Below are 19,739 nucleotides of genomic sequence, written 5' to 3' on the forward strand. Positions count from 1 at the left end.
CGGGGGTGGCAGTCACCTGCCTCGAAAAAAACCTCTATTCTAAAATAGTTTTATTATTTTACATTCCTTTTTAAGCATTCCTTTAGGAAATAAGCACCTGGGATAATGACCTCTGGGAAAAAGTTTGTTCCTGGCTCTGATACACCCAGAACATGGCTGAAACTCTTTGTCCTTCCAGTCTCCTCCGTGGTGGACAAGCACCTTTGGTGGGTCACCTGAGCCCAGGGAGGGGAGGATTTGACTAAATCAGTCAAAACTTTGCCATGTGATTTCCAATTTTCTTTTTGAAGCCTCTCAGGGATGGTGTCTACCTCTGGGTCCATCGCTTGGCTGATTTGCTCTGTTGTTTTGCCAGGCCTGGGCTCTCCCTTGGTGCCCAGAAAACCTGTGGCCATCAAGGTTGCCTCAGTTTGCCCAGCTCCCAGGAAGGGTCCCCAGATGCCATGCCCCATCATGGGGATCACCACTTGGGAGCCAGGGGGTTGTTGGGCTCTTCTCCTGTACCCCAAAATGGGAGGGTTCTTGTGCCAACTTGGGCTCCCCAGTCTGCCCTGGAGATACCTGAACCCCTCAAGGGGGAGTTAACCTCCTTTTCCCTTTTTTTTTTTTTTTTTTTTTTTCCTCTTCTGTTTGCTCCCTGATGAAGTTGGGCTTTGGTTTCTGGAGAGCTGGTAGCCTTTAGCTGACCTCTTGGTGAGGTGCAGAGAAAAGATCCTGTATGGGATGAAGGCCAATCCCAAGGGGACAAAAAGTGGCTTTAAGCCCAAGGCCTCACACCTCCCAGCCTCGTTAGCAGCTCTGGCCTTGGAGACATCCTTGGAGGCAGACACGTCCTTGGTGAGGCTCTAATTGTTGAGTTAATTGGAGTAAGAGAGCTGTACAGATGCTCTTAATTTACATTTTGTTGGGTCCCCACGCTCAGCCCAGCTGGAGGAGAGGGGCTGCATCTCACATCCCGCTGGCAAGACATGGAAAACGGATGAAAGGCTGGAGAGTTGGAAAACAGGGATGAAGGGAGACATCACACTGGCAAGATATGGAGAACAGGGATGAAAGGATGGAGAGTTGGAAAACAGGGATGAAGGGACAGAGCAGTGGCAGGGGAGCTGTAAGGGAGGGTTCCCAACAGCTCCGAGGGTGCTTGAGTTTAAAATACACTGACCAAGAAGAGAGGCAAGTGAGGATTTCCTTCTCCAGGTTTCCCTGGGTGGGGTTGGGTAATGCTCTGGGGCTCCTTTGGGTGGCAACTTCACAGCTTCTCCCACCCCTCTTGGTCTGGAGCAGTGTAAAAGCCCCTTCCACCTGATGAGGTGAACTTTTAGGAGAAAAAAAGGCACAGGCAGGTCAGTCTGGTTGCCCAGTGTTGTGCCAACTTCCACTCCTTCAGAACTTTGCTTTCCAGCACATCAGCCCCTCCAGTTTTTTGTCAAGAAACTAAAATGAGCTGCCCAGTTCACTGCCCCAGGGAAGCAACAAAGATGAGACTATAGATGCAGGTATCTCATTATCTCTAGACAATTATCCACAGATAATGAGCTCTCCAACCCCTGGCAACAGTGGAGCAGGGATAAATTCCCAAGGGACACGAACCACCCCTTTGTCCCTCAGAACCGAGGTGATGGCAGTGGAAGTGCTGTTGTTGTGGACCCAGAGGGTTTTGCTCTGCTGAGCCTTCTCCCCAGCAAGCTGCTCTCCAAGGGACATGGAAAACAAACCCCATCCTGTTCTCCCAGGGGGAGGGAAGCAAAAATAGCCCCGCAGATGAATGAGCAGCACAAAGCTGAGGCTCGAGTACCCTTGGGGAGCTGAAAGCTCTCCAGCTCCCTGCCTGAATTATTTGGCACTCACATGCTGTTCCCCCACTTAAAACCAAAACACAATCACAACCAAAACCTGCTGTTTCTTTCTTGGGTTTATTTCCCAGTGCCTCTGCAAAAACCCTTAGGAGAGCAAGAAAAAACCTGGAGAAAAAAACCTCTCCAAAAACCTGGAGAGGAAGAAGCTGAGCGGCTCCCAGGGCTGCCATTGCCACCTTCCCTGGGTGATTTAGTGATAGAGCCCTGCAAAATTCAGCCTCTCCCTGTTTTTTTTCCCTTTTATTTTGTTTCGAGTGCAAAGCCATTGTTAGGGGGTTGGGGGAGGTGATGAATGAGGGCTCTGACAGGTCCCCACAGCCCTCCCCGGGAGGCTGCCTGCCAGGCTGAGGGTGCCAAGCATCCTGCTTGCTGGCTCTGCCCCAAATCACTCCCCTGGACAGTCCTGGGAGGCAGTCAGAGTGACTCAGAGCCCCAGGAAACTCAGCCAAAGCTGAGGAAATTCACTCCTGCCTGATGAAGTGGGTTGGGAAGCCTGTGTGGTTCTGGTACCGAAGCCTGTGGCTGGTTTCACAGCCTTTGGATGGAGCTTCCTTCCTCAGCCCCAAGCATTCTCGGGGATGCTCCAGACACACTTTTTGGGAGGGTTTTGGGGTGGCAGTCCCAGGGCATGAGAAATGGGGTTTTTGTAAGGAGCAGATATCCCCCTGGCAGGGGGTCACCTGAAGCTTCCCCTCCTTTCACCACCTCCACATCCCTCCCCAGGCCCCCAGCTCCAGGGACACCCCCAGATTTCCCCAAAGGCTGAAGGGAGAGGAGGACAGGGAAACTGCCCGGTGTAGTGGCTTGGAAAGGCTTGGAAAGGCTTGGATGTGGAAACAAGAAAGCCCAGGAGGCTGGCAAGCTGCCCTCTGACCAGGCTAGTGGTGGCCATTTGGCTGCTGGCCATGGGGACCCCAGGATGAACATGCAGACGGAGAAGCCAGGCCCACACCTGAGCCCCCCCAAAAACCTGCTGGGGCTCCAAAATAAAGCCACTTATTCTGCTGCCACCACTCTCCCCTGCAGTGCCAGGGGGGTCCCTTCGGGGATGGGACAGCCACCTCCCCACCCAGTGCTGCTCCTGGGATCCTTTAGCCCCCTCCTTTGGGGTCAATTCCTAACATTGTGCAGAAAGGACCCCCCAGTGCTGGGGCGGATGGGACATGGGACATGGGGTGCTGCGGGTGCCTCCCCAGGACAAAGGGATCTCCCTGTGGGGATCCCCAGGTATCTCCAAGCCCTGCCCCCCCAGGTTGGTGGCAGCAGAGTCCTCAGGGCAGGGGGGAGCAGGGAGGTGGCAGGGAAGATCCCTGAGGGTCTGGGGGTGCCCCTGAGCTTGCTCCGTGTTGTAATTCCAGGGGAGCCTTGCAAGAGATAGGCTGAGGGAGTTTCTTTGTCAGCTTAAGTACCATTTTGGGGTTTTTTTCACTCTGGTTGTGGCCACCCCATTCAAACCCAGCAGCACATGGACCTTCCTCTCCTCCCCCTCTCCTCCTCCTCCTTCTGCCTGCAGCTTCCCACCTGCTTGGATCCCAGGGATCCCCTCCACCTCCTCCTGGTGGAGCACCCAGCTGAGTGTGCTATTTCTGGCTAAACTTGTGGGTCAGCTGCCCCAAAAAAACCACCTATAGCCACCACTGACCTTGATGCCATGAGTAAGGAGGCAGCTCTACAGCTTGCATGGCCCTGAGGGCTTTGGGTTGTTGGTTTTTTTTGCTGTCGAAGCAGCTGGGAGAGGATGGATGGATGGAGAGAGGGACAGAGGGACAAACCTCTTCGTGGAGCTGAACATCTTCCCTTTACCTGAACCAGACCATCAGACAGTGGCATAACATGGCACAAAATGTCCTCACCAGGATGATGGCTCCTTCATTCTGAGCAGGACTGTGGCCCTGTGCAAGGAGAAAGGGGCTGGCAAAGGTGCAGAGTAAGTAGCCAGTGGCTTTCTCCATGAGCTCTGAGACCATGCAGGATGGAAGTGGCCTCTGCTGGAGGCTTTTCAGCCCCTCAGTTGCCATCAGGGCACTGGGGATGGGGATTCCTCCTCTGGGAGGGCAGGTGAAGGAACACAGAGGAGGCAGCAACATCTCTGGCACTTCCCAACCAGCAGCAAGGATCCTGGATGCCTTCTGCACCCGGGCAGCCCAGCTTACACAGCTGGGGCAAATGGGACAGAACCTCATGTGGAGCCCCCCAGCTGGGCCACGGGTCACAAGGATGGAGGCAGGAATCAGCCAGGCAGAACAGAGCCCCTGGAGCTGCTCCCCAGTAGCTCCAGAACATCCCAGATCCATCTGCCCTGTTCCCACCTCCAACCTGCCTCTTGCCTTTTTCCATCCACTGTCGAGAGCTGGTGGGATTAGGGACAGAAGATGCCCTGGAAATGATCCAGTTCAAAAGATCAAGCCCTTAAAAAAGGATTTCCAACTCCACACAGTGTGTTGACAGCACAGCAAACATGCAAGATGGGTTGAGTTTGGTTGGGTTGGCTTAGGTTTGGTTTGGATTTGGGTTGTTAGGTTTGGTTTGGACATGGTTTCCAGCAGGAAATGATGAGGACACCAAGCTGTGTCTGTGCCATGGGCACAGGTCTCCCACGGATGCACCAGGATGCTCCCAATGTCTTTAAACCCTCCGTGGTGCCCCCATGGCTGGGGCTGGGTTCATCTTCCCAGGGTGTTCACGTGGTTTTATTGCTGCTGTGGCTCCCACCATCCTTCACCCGGCATGGGAAGACAGGCAGACCCCTGCTTCACTTTAGCCACTTTATCCTCCCCTTCTGCCTCCATCTCAGGAGAGCTGGAAACACTTCAAAGTCTTCTGCAAGAGCCCCAGGCTCTGGGCTGGCTTCTCCTCTTCCTCTTTGAATCCTCAGCATGTGATGGCTGAGTGGGCAGCAAGAGAGATGAAGGTTTTCTAGAGAAGAGGATGGCCCCATCCCATTCCATCCCATCCAATTCCATCCCATCTCACCCAGAGAGCCAGGCAATGCCTGCCAGGCTTGGCTGGTGCCAGTGGCACTGAGCCCAGGGCCTGGAGGCCTCCTGAGAGCTGCTGAAGGTCCTGAAGGGCTGGGCTGGGAGGTGTCAGAGTGTAGCATCCCATGGAACTCAGCTGCAGCAGTGGCCACCAAGCCCCTGGAGCTCAAAGGCTCTTGTTGTGCTATCAGAGAGGTCCCTTGGTGTAGAGCTCACCTTTCCCTCCTCCCAGCTGCTGCTGGGAGGCTACTGGGCTTTTACCAGTTTGCTCCAGTCTCTCCATACCACAGAGCAAGTAATGAGCATCACTGCTGCTGAGAGCCCAAACCCAAGTGTGAGCTGGGTGATGGAAACATCCAGGCTGGGGGCCAAGTAACCTCAGAGCTGGTGGGCAAGGGCTGCCTTCCTCCCAGGGGGACATCTCCCAGGATAAGGGGAGTCACAGGGGATGGCTGGAGATGCCCATTTGTCCTCTCCTGGGTGGTTTGGCTGGAGTTTTGGCTCTCACCAGAGAAGAGAGCAAGACCCTTTATCTTCAAGGGTGGATTAGGGCTCATCTCCTCCAGCCAGCAGAAACTCAGCTTAATTGCTGAGGGGGGACCAGGAACAGGAGCCTTCTGTTTATTCACATAGTTTTGAGGTGAATAACACACCTGGCCCTGGCTTGACTTCAGTGGGGCTGTCAGGGAGTGAGGCCTTGTCCTGGCTCCCCCAGCCCCTGGGTTGTCAGGATGGGCAAGAAGCTGTGAAGTGGAAGGACACGGGGGTCTCAAGCCCTCCTGCACCTTCCTACCTGGGGCTGCTGTCCCTCCGTGCCACAGCAGCTCTTTTTTCTCCTTCCCTCTTCATTCTGGAACACAAGGAGCTGCTCTGAAGCCCTCACGAGACAGATTTTCCACCAGTAACCAATGCTGGTGGTAACTCCTGTGTCTGCCTCCCACTGAGTCCCTGCCCCCTGGGGTGAAATCCTGGAGGCTCCAGTTTCCCCCAACCACCTGGGGAATGAGGAGCCTCTTTCCAAACATCCCTCTCCTGCTCCTGACCCCACTCAAGGCCACCCTTGGCCAACTCTCCTCCAGGGCCCACAGCATCAGCAGAGGTGAGATGTGCCACCAGCTGAAGTTGGGTCTTTCAGCTCCCTGATCTGGAGCAGATGACCAAGAAGCACCCAGCAGAGTCAGGCAGTGATGGTCCTTGTGTCCCAGGTGGCTTTCTCTTCCAGGAATTGCTTTGGGAAGCTGTCACCACCTTCTGCATCACACTGTCCTGGGGCAAAGCCCCCACAGCAGCGTGGAGAAGCATCTCCTTTGGGTTGTTTGGAACCTGCTGGACACGTCTGATGCCTCCAGGTTTTTTTACACCAAAGGCAGTGAGTAATCACCCCCCCCATTTATCTCCTCTGGACCTGTGAAATTACAGATCTTGGCCACATCTGCCCTAGAGTCTCTCTCCCAGCTCTTTCCATCACCCTTTGCACAGAAGCCCACGTGTTCACCGAGGGCCAGCAGCTCTCCGAGGGCGCTTCCCACGGGGAATGCCGGTTGGATTTCGGATGCCTCCTTTGCATGAGCCATGCAGGGTGTGGGGAAGCTGGTCTGGGAACATCTTGAGCTCTCCAGCTGCTGGTGAGGGGAGCTGGGAATGGCTCCCGTGGGGATGGCCGTTCCACTGGGGGAAGCTGGACCAGCACCGGGATGCTGGGAAAGGGCCTGGACCCTCCTGCCTGGGCTGGGGCAGGAGCAGCTCCTCGCAGGGACACAGACAGGCAGTTACCACCCTGGCACACTGGGACACTTTATTGCCCTCATCAAAACCTCCCTGCACTCACTGGGCTAATGCACTTTTTATTTGGGGCAATTAGAGTCTCATCAAGGGACTGTAGCCCGCCTCCATCCTACCTCCATCCCACTGCCACCATGGGGATGCCACCAGGATTTTGCCTTCTCCTTCCCAAGGCAGCCTTCAAGCCCATTTGCTCTGCAGTGAGAATGAAATAATAAAAAAGAAAGCCCCAAACCCACCAAAAGGTCCATTTATTTCCCAGCCCTGTGGAGATGAAGCTGCTGAGCCAGCCGGGCTGCCAGGGAGCTGGAGATGAACCTGAAGCTGTTCCTTGCCTTGGGAGCTGGCCAAGATGTTTTGGCCAAGTGTCTTCTTTATCCCCTTCCAGGCTTTTTCTGTGCCTGGGTGTATTTCCACAGCGTGGAGTTGGGTGGAAAATTACTTGTGTTGGTCCAGTGCCAGATCCCAGCCCCGACAGAGGTGAACTAAGGCTGAGTGTTCATCTGGGGAACTCCTCACCACGGGATGCTGCTGGGGCTGGAACACCTTGAAGAAGCAGCTGAATTATTTAAGGTGAGATATAGAAAGCTGTTTAAAGCAAATGTATCCATTTTTGCTTAGAAATGCTTCCCTGGAGGGATATGACCACCACAACCCATGGGAGAGGGGATTTTGAAGCCCAAAAGCCCAGTTTTTGCTCCTTGGAAGTACCATAAGAACCTACAAATGGATCCCAAGGGGCACAGAGAAGCAGAAAACCTGAGATAAACCTGAGATACACAACGGGCACCAACACCAACAGCTTGAAACCCCAACCAAACAGCAATGGAGAAGAAGCACTTTGGAGGTGAGAAGCAAAGAAGCCACCAAGTTGCAGCCTGTGACCTCAGGATCTATCAGAGGCTTTCCAAGGAAGCTGGGGTGGCTGGTGGGGTGGAGGAAGGAAGGAAGGAAGGAAGGAAGGAAAGGAAGGAAGGAAGGAAGGAAGGAAGGAAGGAAGGAAGGAAGGAAGGAAGGAAGGAAGGAAGGAAGGAAGGAAGGAAGGAAGGAAGGAAGGAAGGAAGGAAGGAAGGAAGGAAGGAAGGAAGGAAGGAAGGAAGGAAGGAAGGAAGGAAGGAAGGAAGGAAGGAAGGAAGGAAGGAAGGAAGGAAGGAAGGAAGGAAGGAAGGAAGGAAGGAAGGAAGGAAGGAAGGAAGGAAGGAAGGAAGGAAGGAAGGAAGGAAGGAAGGAAGGAAGGAAGGAAGGAAGGAAGGAAGGAAGGAAGGAAGGAAGGAAGGAAGGAAGGAAGGAAGGAAGGAAGGAAGGAAGGAAGGAAGGAAGGAAGGAAGGAAGGAAGGAAGGAAGGAAGGAAGGAAGGAAGGAAGGAAGGAAGGAAGGAAGGAAGGAAGGAAGGAAGGAAGGAAGGAAGGAAGGAAGGAAGGAAGGAAGGAAGGAAGGAAGGAAGGAAGGAAGGAAGGAAGGAAGGAAGGAAGGAAGGAAGGAAGGAAGGAAGGAAGGAAGGAAGGAAGGAAGGAAGGAAGGAAGGAAGGAAGGAAGGAAGGAAGGAAGGAAGGAAGGAAGGAAGGAAGGAAGGAAGGAAGGAAGGAAGGAAGGAAGGAAGGAAGGAAGGAAGGAAGGAAGGAAGGAAGGAAGGAAGGAAGGAAGGAAGGAAGGAAGGAAGGAAGGAGCCCCCCCTGTTATGGGACCCCCCTGGGGAGAGGGGGGAGCCCTGGGTGCTGCTCTCATCCCAGGTGCCCCCCCACCCAGCAGCACCCAGCCTGCTACATTTCCCCCCAGACCTGCACCCACATCCTTTGATGCTCCCTAGAAGGTGATGAAGGAAGGTGTGGGACCCCCCGGGGTGTTTGGGAGGGCTGAGTGGGTGCCTGGGGGCTCAGGGGTGCTCACCTGACCCGGGTGCTGGGATCCCTCGGGAGGGACAGGATGTGTCCTGCTTCTGCCCAGGTGACTGGAAAATCCCCTGGGTTGGGACAGAGGTGACACCAAGCTGTCACACACCTCCAAAGGCTGATCCTGGCCTCCTGTCCCCACTCCCATGGCTCCACATCTCAGTTTTCTTCTGAAATGCTCCATTTTGCTTCTGTGTGTGAGCAGTTTTTAGGGATTTTGCTCTTCCAGCCAGGAAGGGCAGGCCCAGGTGTTTGGTGCCCATAAAAAGCAAACACCTGTTTGGCAAACACAGCAAAGTCATTCACCACCTCCAAATCTGCCCATGCATCCATCCTCAGTACCTGGAAAGGAAAAAAAAAATAGAAAATAAAAAATGAGGGAAGCTCTTGGCTGTGCCTGCAGCAGCATTTCTAGATGCAGATCCCAAAGTGGGGCTGCAGGACATTTTCCAGCAGGATATGGGACAGCAGGTCCCATCAGCTTGGAAGTTCAAGCTCTCCTTCTCTGGGGTGGGGACTTTATGGCTCCCATGCTGGCTCCCAGGCTCCTTCAGCAGAGCTTTTCTTGCCAAAGCCCTCAGAGCAGGTGGCCAGAAGGGAGGTGCTGGTGGGATAAGGGCAGATTTAGCACCCAGGGCAGCGGAGAGGAACCTTGGAGAAGCCTTGGAGAGATGGTGCACACCCAGCCCATGCTTCCTGGCAGAGCCACTCCTGGTCACCAGAAGGACACCAGGTCTCCCCCCAGCACCCACGGGTGCCATGATGCCACCTGGGATGGGGACCTTCATGGACCCAAACCCTAAGTTTGTCCCCAGGCAATGAGTGGGCTGGGCTTGGCTTATGTGGCACAGCAGCTCCTGGGCCTTCCAGGCCTTCCATCACTTGGCTGGCAGTGTACACACAGCCCAGCTCAGGGAAATCCTGGCTGAGCTCTCCCTGTTCTCCATGGTCACAAATCCCACCATTTTCCCAACAAAGCCCCTCACTGGCAGAAGAGCTACACTCAGTGCATGGTTCCACCAGCTCTTTAGGAGGTGATTCCCATCCCAGGTGCCCAACCCTGGGCTCCCTGGGACCTTCCAGCCCCAACAAAACCTTTCATCCCAAGCAATGATGATTTTTTTTCTTGAGAAGGCTCCATTGCCCAGCACAGCAGTGGATGTCCCACCACCTCCACTTCATGACACACGTTTTCCTTCAACACCCTGAAGCAAGGTGGCAAATTTCCCCATGGCCTTGGGTCCTCCCATCACACCTCAGGGCAGCACCAGCTCAGAGCCTTCCTGAATGCTCAGTCTGACCTCCTGCAGGGTCAGGGGGACGGATGGCCATGAACTGCTGGCTTTGCCTCCCAGGGGTTGGGGACAGCCCGTGGAGGCAACACAGGATGCCCCATAGGGCAACCCATAGGTGTTAGGAACACCACCACTAGGAATGGGACGGTCATAGGATGATGCCATCCCAAATATTTCCATCATTTTTCTCCCAAATCCCCAAACTGGGGAAACTGGGGAGCTCCTCCTCCAAGCCTCCTGGCAACATCCCTTGGTACCAGCCCTGAGAAGCACTTTTGGAATCCAGCAGCAAAAAGAAATCCCAGAGGATAAAGCACTAAACTGCTCCCAAGGACAGGGACAACCCTCAGTCTGAATGCAGACTCTGATGGGAGGAAAGAGGGCAGAAGAGGTGGCCACGTGTGGCTGGTGGGGCCGGGGGAGCAGAGGTTGAGCAAGAGGCATCTGCATGGAGCAGAGATTGAGAAACAGATCCATTGCACAAAACAGACCCAAAACAACACGAAAAAACCACCAACAACCCCCTGTTTGTGCAGTGACACCCATCAGCTCCTCCCAAAGCCCCGTGGCTGAGCCACAAGCACAGGCAGAGGAGCAGGCAGGAATCTTCCCACCCTTCACCTTCCTCATTTTGGGGGGCTCTGCCAATGCCAGCTCATCCTGGGCATGATCCCCCCCTCTGGTGTCAGCCCCCAGCACCCTGAGGGAAATCAGGATCTGCTGGCTCCATGCCTGGGGCAGGGGGGTGAGAGGTCCCCCCAAAACACACGAGTGCTCCCCAAGGTGGAGGCAGAGGGACCCTCTGCTGCCAGACACATCTCCTGCTGCACCTGCACCTGTGTAGGGATGTCCTGGAAAGGGCAAAATGAACATAAACAGAGAGAAAACCAAGAGAAGAGGTGTGAGAGAGCCTTGCGTTTTGCCAGAGCTTTCCAAAGCCCTTTCTTTCTGGAGCTGCAGTGGAATAAAACTGATTTTCCTCCAAGCTTTGTGAAGATGGAGACCAGGGGGGAGGAAAAAACCTTACCACATGCTTGGGAAAAACCTACCCCATAACCATGATGGTTTGCATCCCATTCTCTGCTGGGCCCGGGACAATGCTCAGGGGAGAGGGATCCATCTCCATCACCTCTGGTGGCCAGAATGGACCCTGCTTCTCTTTTCCATCAGCCTGTCCAACTCGGAAGGGACCTCATCTGGACCTTCCCACCAGGCTAAATCCATCCCTGGCTCCAAAGGGGGCTCTGAAGGGGATTCAGTGATGCTGGGAAGGGTTCCTGAGGAAGCAGCAGGGCTGAGCAGGGCAATCCGAGGAGCTGGAGCTGAAGGAGCCTCCCCCGGCTGGGACGCGGCTGGCCAGGATTTTCAGCAGGTGAGTGAGCAAGGAAAGCAAACATTAGCAAAGAGCTCCTGAGTCGTGTAAACAAACAACCAATTAAAGGATGAAATAAATCTCCCAGGTACATAACCTTTCTATTTAAACACCGGACAGGCCTGGGAGAGCTTCAGAGCACCTGACCCAGCAACACCTCTGATCTGTGTCCCCAGCTCCCAGGGGATGAAAGCTGCTGAGTTTCAGGAAGTGGTTTTGCCTTTTCTGCCATTCCCCTCCCACCCCTCACCCCCCCTTAATTATTTTATTCTTTCTTTCTGGCATTGGTTTAACTCAGAGGGAAAGCCCCCACCCCCTTACCTTCTCCATCCCCCTACCCTGTGCTGGACCTGGCAGGTCACTGCCTCCCTCCGTCCCCAGCTGGGTTCCTTCACCTCTGGAACAGGACTGGCTGCACTGACCTGTTCATTATGGGATTAAAGGCTGGAATAAGGGAAAGACAAGGGCCAGACTAACCCAGCAGCCTCAAGGGAGGAGTGGGAAGGGAAAAGCAAGACTTTAAGTGGAGGGCAGACGTCCCCGTGGAAAGTTCAAGATGAGGTTTGCCAGGGATGAGGATGCTCCTTCCATGGCAGGACAGGCCCTGGGCATTTTAAAGTCAGAAATTCTAAAGTAAGCTAAAAATAACTGTTATATGTGGCAAGAATATAAATTTTTGTGTGTGTATTTGGGGAACACTTATCTCTGCCTTAAAGATTTGGGGTGGTTTGGCTTTCATGCCTTACACTACCAGGACAGAGTGAGCCAGGAGCTCAGGAAAAACAGGCATCAGGAAAAACCCCACGGAAAAGCAGTGTATTTTGCAAAACTGGATGTCAGGCAGGGCAAACTGGGAGCACAGACCTATGGCTGGGCCATCCTGGAGCATCCTCACCCCTCCTCATCACCCTGTCCCCATCCGTGCCTACTGAGGAGCCTGCAAACAGCTCCCAGGACCAAACAAACATCGTTGGCTTAGTTGGTAGCCCAAGGTGATGCTTAGTAGCCACATGCTGGGAGGTGGGGGGTAGGGTCCAGGCTCAGGGCTTCTGACACTACTCTGTGTCTTCCCCAGGCAGCTGCTTTGCTGGTTCAGGACAGGAGGAACTCACCCAGCTTCAGCATAGCCTCCAATCCAAGGTTTGACTTTAAGCTCAGGCTTGGGTCCCACAGGCTTCACCCCAGTCAGAAAACAGCCAAATATCCCAGTGAGATGATGGTTGAGTTACAAAACCCCGGGGGATGGATGTCCCAGAGCACCCTGCTCAGCCCTGCCACCAGACCTTCAGCCCTTCATCAAACACCTGGGAGCAGGGAGATGGAGTCTGCTTAAAATAAAACCCCTCCTTAGGGACGCCCAGCAGAACCCCCTCAGCCCCACCGTGGCAGGGATGCCCCCAAAAGCCCAGGCCCACCCACCCAAGGGAGAAATTTATGAGCGGAGACCAAAGGAGGGGGGAAAAATAAAGCAAAGCCAAGAAAACCTGTCCAGAAAAGGAAGTGAAAGCCCCAGAGACAGCACTGCCCCTCTCTGGCATCCTGCCTTTCAGTAATCACAGCCACTTTCACTTCTCCTTTTCCCCCCTGCCTGGTTCCTCCACTGGTGGGTTTTGGTTCCTCCCCACTCCCCCACCACCTCCCCAGTTTGGAGACCAAACCTTCCAGCTTTTATTTCGTTTCTAAGCCTCAGGGGAGCTGCTGGTTCCCATGTCTCTGCCCAGCTCCTGAGCCACTGTCCCTTCCAAGGAGCTGGGAATGTGGTGGGATGGGGATGTCTTTTCCTGCTTTCCTTTTTCCAGGTCCTGTGTCTTTTCCAGCTCGGAAGGATGCTGGGGGAGGGGAGGAAGAGAGGGGTGAGAAATCAGAAGCAGAGCAGATGCTGGAGAGCTCTTTCTCCATGGCTTTCACCAGATCTTGGCCTTTGACTCCCAGCAAAGCTCCAATAAACATAATTATTCTGTTATAATTAGTGTTGGTGCTGTTATTATCTAAAGAACTGGTGAACAAAGCTGGAGCTGGAGGGAAGCACAGGGCTTTGTTCTGCTTTTTGGTAATTTTAGTGCCAACCCATGCAGAGGCTGGGAAAGGGTCAATATTGACTTTCTGCTGAAGCAAACGGGAGGGTTCATGGACTGGAGGTGTCTGGGTGCTCCCAGCCTCACCCTGCCCCCACCTTTTACCCTGGCTGGGAAAGTCCTACCATTTAAAGGCGATTTCTTATCAATGCAAAAATGCTGCTGTGAATAGCACCCCCCCTGAGGCATCTGAGTGCCTGGCAGCCCCATTCCGGAGCTGAAAGTATCTCCAGCACCACAACCCAGGGCTTTATCAGCCAGCATCACCCTCACCACGCTGTGCAGCCAAATTCTGCTGCCGTCCCAAAGAAGCCACGTCTGCCAGGGGTCGATTTATGTGGGGAAACCAAAAACTACCCCAGGCAGCTCCAGGTCAGGGCTTTCCCCAGCCAGCAGAGCCAGGAGATGAGGAGGGGATGATGCTTTCCTTTCATGCAAGACCTCACAGCCACCAGGATTGCTCCAGCACCAGCACCAGCTCCTTACCCTTGGGGAAGGGGTGCAGTAAGGTCTGGGGGGGGCGGCAGACGACCCCCACCCCCCACTGTCCCCACCGTGCAACACAAATCAGAAATGGTTCTGTTACAAAACCTCCCCCATTCCACTGCCCCATGCCTGTGGCTTCAGAGCTGCTGCAGGACCAGAGCTGGGGCAAAGCAGCCGAATTTTCCCGCAGGGTGGATGCCTCAATAGCTGCATTTCCAGCTCTTTTTGAAGGCACGTTACAATCTTTGCCCCATTTTACGACTGGTGGCCCCTCCCAGGGCTTCTGCCAGCTGCAGGCTGGGCTCTCCACCGGCCACATTCCTTTGCCTTGACGTGGCTTTTCTTTCTTCCCCCATCCTTATCATGCTCGAATTCCTGAATCGTGTTTCTCCAAAGCCATAAACCACCCCAGCGACCTGTTTAAAGTCAAGCAAGACACAAAGCAGAGCCAGGCACGGGAGTTTTGGGCTTCTCTGGAAGGCTGGGGAAAGGCTCTTCCAGCCGTGCAAGGAGCCCTGCAAAAAGAAAATCTTTTTACAAAGCTTTTCTTGCTGCTCTTGATCTTCCCAAGGCCCTGAGTTCTGCTTTGCCTGGGTGCAGTGGTGGTGCAGGAAGATGGGGCTGATGCTGCCTGCCCCAGAACGCTCACCTCTGCTAGAGGGAGGATGCTGGGGAGGTTCTAGTTATCCCACTATCAGCAGGGATGGCCCCTGGTCTGCTCATCCCTCCACAGCCCAGGATCTGGCACCAGCAATCCATCACTTGCTGGAGGCTGTGGGGTAAGAGGGGCTCTCCCAGCATTCAGACTGGGGACCAAAAACCCCAAAACGGGGTGAGAACTACCAGGGAACAACCACCCCATCGGGTCCTTTCTCTCCCCCACTCCATGCATCACTGAGCATCTTCATCCCCCTGGATGATTTCCAACAAGTACCAAAACCCTAAGCACACAGCCCTGCGGAATTCAAGCTTCTAATTAAGCTCAATTACTCCTGGAAACAGTTTTTAAACTCTCCAAGGAGGCTGTTGGCCAGGGCAAGAACCCTTGCAAGTTTTAATTGCAAGGCTGTCACCACTGAAGCCAAACTACCAGGGGTGCTGGTGCCAAGGAGTCTGTGCTGGGTGATGTGGGTCCTTCTGCACCCTCCTTATCGCAGATCAGGGCAGCTGCGCTGCTCCCTAAGATCTCCCAAATCAGGAGGGCTGGAGAGGCAGAAAAACTGATAAGAGATGGAAAGCAAAACCAGCAGGGCAGAGGCCGGGGAGCTCCTTGATCCCTTTGGATCTTTCCTTCCAGCTTTGCCTGCAAGAGAAACATCAGATGCCCGAGGAGAAAAGGAGCAGGAGCCTCGATGACCCAGCAGAAAAGGAACCAAATTAAAAAAATCTTCAACCATCTCCCCAGTGCTGGCCCCAGGGATCCCCAGGGCTGCTGACATTGCCTGCTGGGCCACAGGACCCGCTGAATGTGAACAGAAAGTGGCTCCTGGGCTGGAGGATTGGCAACTACATCGGGTTTAGATGGGGTGCTGTTTTGGTTTTTTTTCGTTTGTTTGTGGGGGTTTTTGGAGGGTTTTTTGGTTTTTTTGTTTTGTTTTGTTTTGGTTTGGTTTTGGTTTTTGTTTTGTTTTGTTTTTTAACGAGTTTTTCTGTGATCTTTTTCAGGGGACATTTAGCTGCTGGGGAGCCAGGGGCATCATCCCCCTGCTCAGATATGATACCACCCCATGGAGCTCAGCACTGCCATGTGCCTGTGCCAGGGAGGAAGAACTGGGGGAAAGGGTCTGCAAAGGCACCACTCGCCAACAAGCATCTTAAAATCAAATAGATATCATTTTATAGTTGTAACAATTTACATATAAAGTTATATTTGTTCATTTAACCTATGTAATTTTGTTTATAAAATAGAAGTATTAACCGCAAAGTTATGTGCCAAAAACATTGTGTGACTGTGACAAATTGTAATAACTTACATATAAGGTTTGTTCATTTAACCTAAGTAGAAAATTTTTAGTGCATTTACTTATAAAGGCAAGATAGAAGTAGTGAAAGAAGATGAGGATGTTAACTGCAGAATGTACTTCAGAGAGAAAAAGTGTATTGTGACAAAATGCTGTGTGATCATGTTTAAACGTTCTTAGAGATAACCCTTGTAGAAAGGGGTTAACCAAAACACAGGATGTGTCTGCATAAGAAGAATTAGTGTAGAAAGGGGTTAACCAAACACAAGATGTGTCTGCATAAGAAGAATTAGTATTGTCGGCTGTGTCTGCTCAAGAAGAATCAGTATCGCCGACAGATTTCGAGCTTTCCCAGCAACGTCGGGCTCACACGGCCATAAAGGACCGACTATAAATACCCAAGAAACTTTAAGGAAGTGGCACCGTCTTGAGGAGCAGAGACTCCCGGGTGCCCAGCGCTGTTATTGCTTGTTGTTACTTGCTGTTAAATTCCGATTGATTCATTAATTGGTGTGTCCTGGTCAATTTTATGGGACGTAATTTATCACATAGTGACCTCTCTCTCCCCCCTGCGATGTTTTCACCCCCTGGCCCTGCCACAGGCTTTATGGATTGGCTTGAGCTGGAGAGGATAAAACTCCAAAGCCAGCTTTCTATAACACAAAGAGCTGGATCAGCAGTTCCTATGCTGGCAGCAGGGATCAGGAGCCCGGGAACTCCTTTTTCTATTAAAAATGTACCTGTCCATCACTCAAAGAGGGGTTTGGAGTCGCTGGGCTGAGAAGGGGGTGCAGAGCAGGGCTGGGGAACCTCCCAGCTCAGCAGGATCCCGCTTTGCAGGAGTGTCACTGCTCCTCCAGTCCTATAATCTCTAGATAACCTACAACTCGTCCTGCAATCCCCACGTAAACCTTTCAGAAGGAAGACTTGCTTCTCAGGGCTTGGTTTGGGTATTTTTAATTCTGCCAGAGAAGGGGAGAGAGCCCCCCTGGATGGACACCCCCAGGTTCTCACTCCCACCACCAATTCATCACCTTCTGGGAGCCACCACCCTCTCAGCAGTCACCTCTTTGGTTGGTTGTTTGTTTTGTTTCTGTTTGTTTGATCGTTTTGTGGTGGTTTGGTTTGTTTTTTTTTTTGGGGGGGGGGTTTAAGGGTTTTTTTTGTTTTTTGGGTTTTGGGTTTTTTGTGTGTGTGTGTTTTGTGGGTTTTTTTGTTATTGTTGTTGTTTGTTTGGTTTGTTTTTTTTTAAATGAGTTTTTCTGTGATCTTCATTAGCCCTGCTGAAGGGACAGGACCTCCCATACACTTGACCTCAGAGAAACCAACTCCCAACCAAAGCCCTGTGTTGCAGAGCACCATGGAGCTTCCTCCTCCTCAACCCCCTGAAGCCCAGGGAAGGGAACACATAGTTTGGGATCAGGGAGACACCATGGAGCCCAGGCAAAATGAGGGAAGGAGCAGGGCTGCTGCCTTAGCTGAGTTTTTGTCCCAGCTGTAATTGCTCCCAAACCAGTGCTGAGAGAAAGGGTTTTAAGCATCATGAATTAAATCATCACCCAGCATTTCCCAGGGATGCTGTCTCGGCCATCAGAGAGCTTCAGGGGAAAGCAAAACCAAAAATGAGCACGGGGCTGAAAAAGTAGAGCTGAAGGAAAAGAAAAAGCAGGCTGAGAGCATCTCCAGCTCCTCCCAAGAAACCTGAAACACAACCAAACTGCAAGGGATGGAGGTGTCAGTCCGGATGCCTGGAGAAGGCCATCCCACCCCATCCCAGTGCTGAGTCACCGATCCTGCCCAAAGCCCTGGCTTTGGATGCTATTGGAATTGTGTCCCAACCCGACCTTTGTCACCTGTCAGCCACCTCAAGCCATCCCCAGCAGTGGGGCTTTTGTATCAATAAACATATGGCTACTTCTCTCTTACAAGTGAAGTGCATCCCTGCATCCACAAGACTGGAAATGTGGTCAGGATGGAGAGGTTGTTCAGGGAAGCAGGGAGTGGAGAATGGAGTGATGGTCCTGGGTGAGGAAGCCTTAAGAGCACCTAAAAGTCCCACAAAGGGAGGCCAGACAAAGGTGAGTTTAACATCCCCGATTAGAAGAGCAATTTTCAACCCCATTTAGTTGCAAAACTTAAATGATGAAATCAAGTGAGGCACAGAACAAAAGGAGGGATTAAGTGATAACATCCTAACGCCCCGGGCAGAATTAACACACAATGTGACATAGGCTGGGACATGCACCAGCTGCAAAACAAAACCTTGCCCTGAGGGAAGAGATGAAAAAGGTCAAATCCTCCTGTGCCAGGCCTCAAAAAAAAGGGAGATGGCCTCTTCCTCCCTCCTGAGCCAAAAAAACCCAGTGCTGTCTGGGAGGGAGCTGGGCCTTACAGTGGAGGCTCAGCAGTGATAATGTTCCCGATGTTTGGATTCCAGTGGATCCTCAAGGACAGTTTTTAACAGTTTTTAACTCAGTCTGCACTTACTGAACTCTTGCAGCCTCATCCTCCCCCAAGATGTGAAAGTCCTGTTACCCAGATAGTATTCTGATGAGAGAACTTCCCCTGAGAAGGTGGGGGAAGGGGCAGCAGGGGTATGACAAGCAGCAGATAAAGCAGAAATTGGAATTCCAGCTGGAGAATGTCAGGGACCAAAATAAAGAAGTAAAATTCTGCTTCAGCAAGAAGGGCCAATGGAAAATGGCAATATGAGGCTGCTGCATTAGAGATTACCACGGGCAAAAGGGTGAAGGCAATGCACAAGTAGAAATAAGGGCAGCTGGTTTGGCAGCACAAGATGGAGCAAAAATCCTATCTGGAGACTCTGATGTTCCGTGGGCTGGTGCCAGGGGTCTGCCAATGGGAAACCTTGGATTGGAAAGTAAACAGATCCCAAGTCTGGAGATCCAAGGATTGGCAAGTATTCCCAGCTGGAGCCAGGAAAACACCTTTCAGGACAGATGGGTAAAAGCTCACCCTCCATCCATGACATCTGCTCATTGCCTCAAGCTTCATCCTAGAGAGCCTTGTTCCCAAGTCCCTTCCTAAAGGACCAGGAGCCTTCCCCCTGCTTCTCCTCCTACCTCACCCTCCCTGCCCCTGCTGGAAGCTGCTCTGCCTCCCACAAGGAATGGAACTTTATCTCCTCTTTGCCCGGAAGGAAAGGTGCTTCGGCACTGGGTTTATCTCAACCTGAAACGCTAATGACCCGCCTCCAATTAGAGATCACAGCAATTATGCAGAGGATCTGGTGCCTGGGTCCACCACAAAGGAGTTTTCCCTCTGGGTTTTCCAGCTCAAGTGCTCTTCCCATTCCCCCAGGTTCTGCTCAGGGGGACATCTCTATTGCTGCCCTGTAAATTTACAGGACAAAGAATTTACTCCCATTGTTCCAGAATCTCCAAGTTCTTTGCAAGCCTTAATTGAACCCTCTGTATTTTCTGTATTTCCATCCTTTCTTTCTGCCTTACAGGTCACCTCCAACACTGGTGTCAGCTCCCTGTGCTACCAGGTGACCCACTCCAAGATCTGGAGCTGAACATGCCACCTTACTGCTGAATTACCTGAGCCTGCAGCATTCCTGCCCACTTTCCAGTGCCAGAAGACAGCCAGTTCCTGCCAGAGTTTCTGTAGCTGCTGGAGCCAGCAAACCAGATTTGTAACAGATGAACCCTCTTATCGAGTACATGGTGTTTGGAGCTGGTATGAGGAGCACTCTTGTCAGATTTTCTGCATTGCCAAGTCAGAGATTAGGGAGAAGGAAAAGCAGTTCCAAGCAGTGACATCCACTGCAGAGCCCCAAGGCCACATCGCCACCCCTGAACACGGATTTCTGGGGAAGGAGGAGAGATAAGGCTCAGCTCGAGGGGACCACGAGGCATCTCTTCAATTGCCTGCACAAAGCTTCGTGTAAAATCCCCTGACAGGAGGGCACTTTTCACCGTGCTAAGGACACAGGCAAACCATGGAGGTTGCACCACAAAGGCTTCACTGCCAAGATGCAAAGTTCATGGCCAAGGAACCACTCCAGCCACCAGCTCTGCTC

General features: G+C 52.7%; 1 long non-coding RNA gene across 1 annotated transcript; it reads right to left on the reverse strand.

Annotated features, from left to right (window-relative positions):
- Positions 1-6,611: 6,611 nt before the first annotated feature.
- On the reverse strand, positions 6,612-9,889 carry LOC139801282 (uncharacterized). Its single transcript, XR_011728126.1, has 2 exons — positions 8,504-9,889; positions 6,612-7,175 (listed from the first exon to the last, which is right to left on the reverse strand). It is a non-coding gene; the product is annotated as an uncharacterized lncRNA (long non-coding RNA).
- Positions 9,890-19,739: the final 9,850 nt, after the last annotated feature.

The sequence above is a fragment of the Heliangelus exortis genome, chromosome 11 (genome assembly GCF_036169615.1).
Source record: "Heliangelus exortis chromosome 11, bHelExo1.hap1, whole genome shotgun sequence".
Classification (NCBI taxonomy): domain Eukaryota; kingdom Metazoa; phylum Chordata; class Aves; order Apodiformes; family Trochilidae; genus Heliangelus; species Heliangelus exortis.